This window comes from Cupressus sempervirens, chromosome 7 (genome assembly GCF_028749045.1).
Source record: "Cupressus sempervirens isolate cs-2001-9-10 chromosome 7, ASM2874904v1, whole genome shotgun sequence".
NCBI lineage: Eukaryota > Viridiplantae > Streptophyta > Pinopsida > Cupressales > Cupressaceae > Cupressus > Cupressus sempervirens.
In genome coordinates, this window is record NC_143124.1 from 692,138,467 (window position 1) to 692,146,579 (window position 8,113).

Genomic DNA, 8,113 nt, shown 5'->3' on the forward strand with positions numbered 1-8,113 from the left:
TTCACCTTGAAGGGGCCCAATCCAAAAGTTCCGGAGGTCATCTCCTGGAACTCTCAAGAACAAGGCCCATCTTACATGCAAACTCTGCTACTGCGCAAACATAGGTTGCAATTAAAGAGAAATTGCAAGGCCGTCACAATGGCCCGAGGCCAATGCTCCGACTAAGGCAATTTTCTCTTGCAATCACCATGCCGCCGTTCACAGAGAGATCTCCCCATTCACTTGTGACGCGAGCTCGCCCTTGAAAGGCCACTTTTTAAGGCATCCCCCGATGACACATTGGAACGACAACCGCTGTCGAACCATTTCCCAATGTTGTGCCGATCGAGTTGGCACAGATCCGCTAGACGAGGGCTCCCGTTTTAGATCGAGTTTTAAAATCACCAAGAAGACGCGGTGAGGGCTGGCAACCGCTGCCAAACCTTTTTCCAGAATTGCACCAGCTGAGTGACTAGAAAACATGCTTTACGCAATAGGCACGCAAAAAATTTTGCTAGAGCGCCAAGCACCCACCTCATGGCTAGAGACAAGGGCTCGCCATTAGATCAACTTCAAAATCGTTGAACAGACGCGCTGTAGAATGGCAACCGCTGCCAAGTCTCTTCCGTAGTTGCGTCGGTCGAGTGATCGAAGAAGGTGATTTAAGAGAGGGTCCAAGCGTAGGCATTCGTTGGGGGATTCGCGCCGATGGAATAAATTTATGCAATACCCGAGCAAGCAACACCGGACGGAGGTGCTAGACGAGGGCTCCCGTTTTAGATCGAGTTTTAAAATCACCGAGTAGACGCGGTGAGGGCTGGCAACCGCTGCCAAACCTTTTTCCGAAATTGCGCCATCTGAGTGACAAGAAAACATGATCTAAAGGAGAGTCCAGGAATAGCACCCTCGAGGGTGGGCTTCACGCCCCTCTAATTGATTCAACGTCGGCGTCCACCGTTTCAAAATCCGACATATCCATCCACCCTGACAGCGGCGTTGAATCAATGAGGGGGGCACGGGAGAGGCTCGCGGACACCACCTCTCCCCTTGTAGCCGCGATAGGCAAGCAAAAAATTTTGCTAGAGCGCCAAGCACCCACCTCATGGCTAGAGACAAGGGCTGGCCATTAGATCAACTTCGAAATCGCTGAACAGACGCGCTGTAGAATGGCAACCGCTGCCAAGTCTCTTCCGTAGTTGCGTCGGTCGAGTGATCGAAGAAGGTGATCTAAGAGAGGGTCCAAGCGCAGGCATTCATTGGGGGATTCGGCGCCGATGGCATAAATTTATGCAATACCCGAGCAAGCAACACCGGACGGAGGTGCTAGACGAGGGCTCCCGTTTTAGATCGAGTTTTAAAATCACCGAGTAGACGCGGTGAGGGATGGCAACCGCTGCCAAACCTTTTTCCGAAATTGCGCCATCTGAGTGACAAGAATACATGATCTAAAGGAGAGTCCAGGAATAGCACCCTCGAGGGTGGGCTTCATGCCCCTCTAATTGATTCAACGTCGGCGTCCACCGTTTCAAAATCCGACATTTCCATCCGCCCTGATAGCGGCGTTGAATCAATGAGGGGGGCACAGGAGAGGCTCGCGGCAACCACCTCTCCCCTTGTAGCCGCGATAGGCATGCAAAAAAGTTTTGCTAGAGCGCCAAGCACCCACCTCATGGCTAGAGACAAGGGCTCGCCATTAGATCAACTTCGAAATCGCTGAACAGACGCGCTTTAGAATGGCAACCGCTGCCAAGTCTCTTCCGCAGTTGCGTCGGTGGAGTGATCGAAGAAGGTGATCTAAGAGAGGGTCCAAGCGTAGGCATTCTCGTTGGGGGATTCGCGCCGATGGCATAAATTTCTGCAATACCCGAGCAACACCGGACGGAGGTGCTAGACGAGGGCTCCCGTTTTAGATCGAGTTTTAAAATCACCAAGTAGACGCGGTGAGGGCTGGCAACCGCTGCCAAACCTTTTTCCGAAATTGCGCCAGCTGAGTTGACAAGAAAACATGATCTAAAGGAGAGTCCAGGAATAGCACCCTCGAGGGTGGGCTTCATGCCCCTCTAATTGATTCAACGTCGCCGTCCACCGTTTCAAAATCCGACATATCCATCCGCCCTGACAGCGGCGTTGAATCAATGAGGGGGGCACGGGAGAGGCTCGCGGCAACCACCTCTCCCCTTGTAGCCGCAATAGGCATGCAAAAAATTTTGCTAGAGCGCCAAGCACCCACCTCATGGCTAGAGACAAGGGCTCGCCATTAGATCAACTTTGAAATCGCTGAACAGACGCGCTGTAGAATGGCAACCGCTGCCAAGTCTCTTCCGTAGTTGCGTCGGTCGAGTGATCGAAGAAGGTGATCTAAGAGAGGGTCCGAGCGTAGGCATTCGTTGGGGGATTCGTGCCGATGGCATAAATTTATGCAATACCCGAGCAACACCGGACAGAGATGCTAGACGAGGGCTCCCGTTTTAGATCGAGTTTTAAAATCACCGAGTAGACGCGTTGAGGGCTGGCAACCGCTGCCAAACCTTTTTCCAAAATTCCGCCGTCTGAGTGACAAGAAAACATGATCTAAAGCAGAGTCCAGGAATAGCACCCTCGAGGGTGGGCTTCATGCCCCTCTAATTGATTCAACGTCGCCGTCCACAGTTTCAAAATCCGACATAACCATCCGCCCTGACAGCGGCGTTGAATCAATGAGGGGGGCACGGGAGAGGCTCGCGGCAACCACCTCTCCCCTTGTAGCCGCGATAGGCACGCAAAAAATTTTGCTAGAGCGCCAAGCGCCCACCTCATGGCTAGAGACAAGGGCTCGCCATTACATCAACTTCGAAATCGCTGAACAGACGCGCTGTAGAATGGCAACCGCTGCCAAGTCTCTTCCGCAGTTGCGTCGGTCGAGTGATCGAAGAAGGTGATCTAAGAGAGGGTCCAAGCGTAGGCATTCGTTGGGGGATTTGCGCATATGGCATAAATTTATGCAATACCCGAGCAACACCAGACGGAGGTGCTAGACGAGGGCTCCCGTTTTAGATCGAGTTTTAAAATCACCGAGTAGACGCGGTGAGGGCTGGCAACCGCTGCCAAACCTTTTTCCGAAATTCTGCCATCTGAGTGACAAGAAAACATGATCTGAAGGAGAGTCCAGGAATAGCACCCTCGAGGGTGGGCTTCATGCCCCTCTAATTGATTCAACGTCGGCGTCCACCGTTTCAAAATCCAACATATCCATCCGCCCTGACAGCGGCGTTGAATCAATGAGGGGGGCAAGGGAGAGGCTCACGGACACCACCTCTCCCCTTGTAGCCGCGATAGGCACGCAAAAAATTTTGCTAGAGCGCCAAGCACCCACGTCATGGCTAGAGACAAGGGCTCGCCATTAGATCAACTTCGAAATCGCTGAACAGACGCGCTGTAGAATCTCAACCACTGCCAAGTCTCTTCCGTAGTTGCATCGGTCGAGTGATCGAAGAAGGTGATCTAAGAGAGGGTCCAAGCGTAGGCATTCGTTGGGGGATTCGCGCCGATGGCACAAATTTATGCAATACCCGAGCAAGCAACACCGGACGGAGGTGCTAGACGAGGGCTCCCATTTTAGATCGAGTTTTAAAATCACCGAGTAGACGCGATGAGGGCTGGCAACCGCTGCCAAACCTTTTTCCGAAATTGCGCCATCTGAGTGACAAGAATACATGATCTAAAGGAGAGTCCAGGAATAGCACCCTCGAGGGTGGGCTTCATGCCCCTCTAATTGATTCAACGTCGGCGTCCACCGTTTCAAAATCCGACATTTCCATCCGCCCTGACAGCGGCGTTGAATCAATGAGGGGGGGCACGGGAGACGCTCGCGGGAACCACCTCTCCCATTGTAGCCGCGATAGGCATGCAAAAAATTTTGCTAGAGCGCCAAGCACCCACCTCATGGCTAGAGACAAGGGCTCGCCATTAGATCAACTTCGAAATCGCTGAACAGACGCACTGTAGAATGGCAACCGCTGCCAAGTCTCTTCCGTAGTTGCGTCGGTCGAGTGATCGAAGAAGGTGATCTAAGAGAGGGTCCGAGCGTAGGCATTCGTTGGGGGATTCGCGCCGATGGCATAAATTTATGCAATACCCGAGCAACACTGGACGGAGATGCTAGACGAGGGCTCCCGTTTTAGATCGAGTTTTAAAATCACCGAGTAGACGCGGTGAGGGCTGGCAACCGCTGCCAAACCTTTTTTCGAAATTCTGCCGTCTGAGTGACAAGAAAACATGATCTAAAGGAGAGTCCAGGAATAGCACCCTCGAGGGTGGGCTTCATGCCCCTCTAATTGATTCAACGTCGCCGTCCACAGTTTCAAAATCCGACATATCCATCCGCCCTGACAGCGGCGTTGAATCAATGAGGGGGGCACGGGAGAGGCTCGCGGCAACCACCTCTCCCCTTGTAACCGCGATAGGCACGCAAAAAATTTTGCTAGAGCGCCAAGCACCCACCTCATGGCTAGAGACAAGGGCTCGCCATTAGATCAACTTTGAAATTGCTGAACAGACGCGCTGTAGAATGGCAACCGCTGCCAAGTCTCTTCCGTAGTTGCGTCGGTCGAGTGATCGAAGAAGGTGATCTAAGAGAGGGTCCAAGCGTAGGCATTCGTTGGGGGATTCGCGCCGATGGCATAAATTTATGCAATACCCGAGCAACACCGGACGGAGGTGCTAGGCGAGGGCTCCCGTTTTAGATCGAGTTTTAAAATCACCGAGTAGACGCGGTGAGGGCTGGCAACCGCTGCCAAACCTTTTTCCGAAATTGCGCCATCTGAGTGACAAGAAAACATGATCTAAAGGAGAGTCCAGGAATAGCGCCCTCGAGGGTGGGCTTCATGCCCCTCTAATTTATTCAACGTCGCCGTCCACCGTTTCAAAATCTGACATATCCATCCGCCCTGACAGCGGCGTTGAATCAAAATGAGGGGGGCACGGGAGAGGCTCGCGGCAACCACCTCTCCCGTTGTAGCCGCGATAGACACGCAAAAAATTTTGCTAGAGCGCCAAGCACCCACCTCATGGCTAGAGACAAGGGCTCGCCATTAGATCAACTTCGAAATCGCTGAACAGACGCGCTGGAGAATGGCAACCGCTGCCAAGTCTCTTCCGTAGTTGCGTCGGTCGAGTGATCGAAGAAGGTGATCTAAGAGAGGGTCCAAGCGTGTAGGCATTCGTTGGGGGATTCGCGCCGATGGCATAAATTTATGCAATACCCGAGCAACACCGGACGGAGGTGCTAGACGAGGGCTCCCGTTTTAGATCGAGTTTTAAAATCACCAAGTAGACGCGGTGAGGGCTGGCAACCGCTGCCAAACCTTTTTCCGAAATTGCGCCAGCTGAGTTGACAAGAAAACATGATCTAAAGGAGAGTCCAGGAATAGCACCCTCGAGGGTGGGCTTCATGCCCCTCTAATTGATTCAACGTCGCCGTCCACCGTTTCAAAATCTGACATATCCATCCGCCCTGACAGCGGCGTTGAATCAATGAGGGGGGCACGGGAGAGGCTCGCGGCGACCACCTCTCCCGTTGTAGCCGCGATAGGCACGCAAAAAATTTTGCTAGAGCGCCAAGCACCCACCTCATGGCTAGAGACAAGGGCTCGCAATTAGATCAACTTCGAATTCGCTGAACAGACGCGCTGTAGAATGGCAACCGCTGCCAAGTCTCTTCCGTAGTTGCGTCGGTCGAGTGATCGAAGAAGGTGATCTAACAGAGGGTCCAAGCGTGTAGGCATTCGTTGGGGGATTCGCGCCGATGGCATAAATTTATGCAATACCCGAGCGACACCGGACGGAGGTGCTAGACGAGGGCTCCCATTTTAGATCGAGTTTTAAAATCACCAAGTAGACGCGGTGAGGGCTGGCAACCGCTGCCAAACCTTTTTCCGAAATTGCGCCAGCTGAGTGACAAGAAAACATGATCTAAAGGAGAGTCCAGGAATAGCACCCTCGAGGGTGGGCTTCATGCCCCTCTAATTGATTCAACGTCGGCGTCCACCGTTTCAAAATCCGACATATCCATCCGCCCTGACAGTGGCGTTGAATCAATGAGGGGAGCACGGGAGAGGCTTGTGGCAACCACCTCTCCCGTTGTAGCCGCGATAGGCACGCAAAAAATTTTGCTAGAGCGCCAAGCACCCACCTCATGGCTAGAGACAAGGGCTCGCCATTAGATCAACTTCGAAATCGTTGAACAGATGCGCTGTAGAATGGCAACTGCTGCCAAGTCTCTTCCGTAGTTGCGTCGGTCGAGTGATCGAAGAAGGTGATCTAAGAGAGGGTCCAAGCGTAGGCATTCGTTGGGGGATTCGCGCCGATGGCATAAATTTATGCAATACCCGAGCAACACCGGACGGAGGTGCTAGACGAGGGCTCCCGTTTTAGATCGAGTTTTAAAATCACCGAGTAGACGCGGTGAGGGCTGGCAACCGCTGCCAAACCTTTTTCCAAAATTGCGCCAGCTGAGTGACAAGAAAACGTGATCTAAAGGAGAGTCCAGGAATAGCACCCTCGAGGGTGGGCTTCATGCCCCTCTAATTGACTCAACGTCGCCGTCCACCGTTTCAAAATCCGACATATCCATCCGCCCTGACAGCGGCGTTGAATCAATGAGGGGGGCACGGGAGAGGCTCGCGGCAACCACCTCTCCCATTGTAGCCGCGATAGGCACGCAAAAAATTTTGCTAGAGCGCCAAGCACCCACCTCATGGCTAGAGACAAGGGCTCGCCATTAGATCAACTTTGAAATCGCTGAACAGACGCGCTGTAGAATGGCAACCGCTGCCAAGTCTCTTCCGTAGTTGCGTCAGTCGAGTGATCGAAGAAGGTGATCTAAGAGAGGGTCCAAGCGTAGGCATTCGTTGGGGGATTCGCGCCGTTGGCATAATTTTATGCAATACCCGAGCAACACCGGATGGAGGTGCTAGGCGAGGGCTCCCGTTTTAGATCGAGTTTTAAAATCACCAAGTAGACGTGGTGAGGGATGGCAACCGCTGCCAAACCTTTTTTGCCGAAATTGCGCCAGCTGAGTGAGAAGAAAACATGATCTAAAGGAGAGTCGAGGAATAGCACATCCAGGGTGGGCTTCATGCCCCTCTAATTGATTCAACGTCGGCGTCCACCGTTTCAAAATCCGACATATCCATCCGCCTTGACACCGGCGTTGAATCAATGAGAGGGGCACGGGAGAGGCTCGCGGCAACCACCTCTCCTATATAAGCTATTAGTGCGAGGCTCGCTCTGCATTAGAAATTAGCGAACACACCGACATCCGCCCTAAAAATCCAAATCCTTTAAAATTCCTACCAAACAGCCATTCACGACCCAATTTTTTATGAGGTCGGCAGAGGAGCAAAAGATTGTCATCGGTTAGGAGATGTGAGTTCATGGAGCCGAGGGACTGAAATGGTCATCGAGCTCATCCGATCAACTGGATGAATTTCACCTTGAAGGGGCCCAATCCAAAAGTTCCGGAGGTCATCTCCTGGAACTCTCGAGAACAAGGCCCATCTTACATGCAAACTCTGCTACTGCGCAAACATAGGTTGCAATTAAAGAGAAATTGCGAGGCCGTCACAATGGCCCGAGGCCAATGGCTCCGACTAAGTCAATTTTCTCTTGCAATCACCATGCCGCCGTTCACAGAGAGATCTCCCCATTCACTTGTGACGCGACGCACAATCCAAGTGCTAGACGCGAGCTCGCCCTTGAAAGAAAGACCACTTTCCAAGACATCCCCCATTCACTTGTGACGCGACGCACAACCCAAGTGCTAGACGCGAGCTCGCCCTTGAAAGAAACACCACTTTCCAAGACATCCCACGATGACACTTTGGAACGACAACCGCTGTCGAACCATTCCCAATGTTGTGCCGATCGAGTTGGCACAGAGGCGACCTTAGGGAGCTCCCGCGTAGCAATCGGGATGTGCTTTCATACCCATCTCTCACAAAAACCAATCTTAGCTGTGAACAAATTTCGCCGCAATGACACCATTGGAACGACGACCGCTATCGAACAACTCCCGCATTTGTGCCCCGATGGAGTGAGAAAGAATAGCAACTTTGGGGAGCCGCGCATCGCAAACGGGCTGCTGCTTCATTCCGCT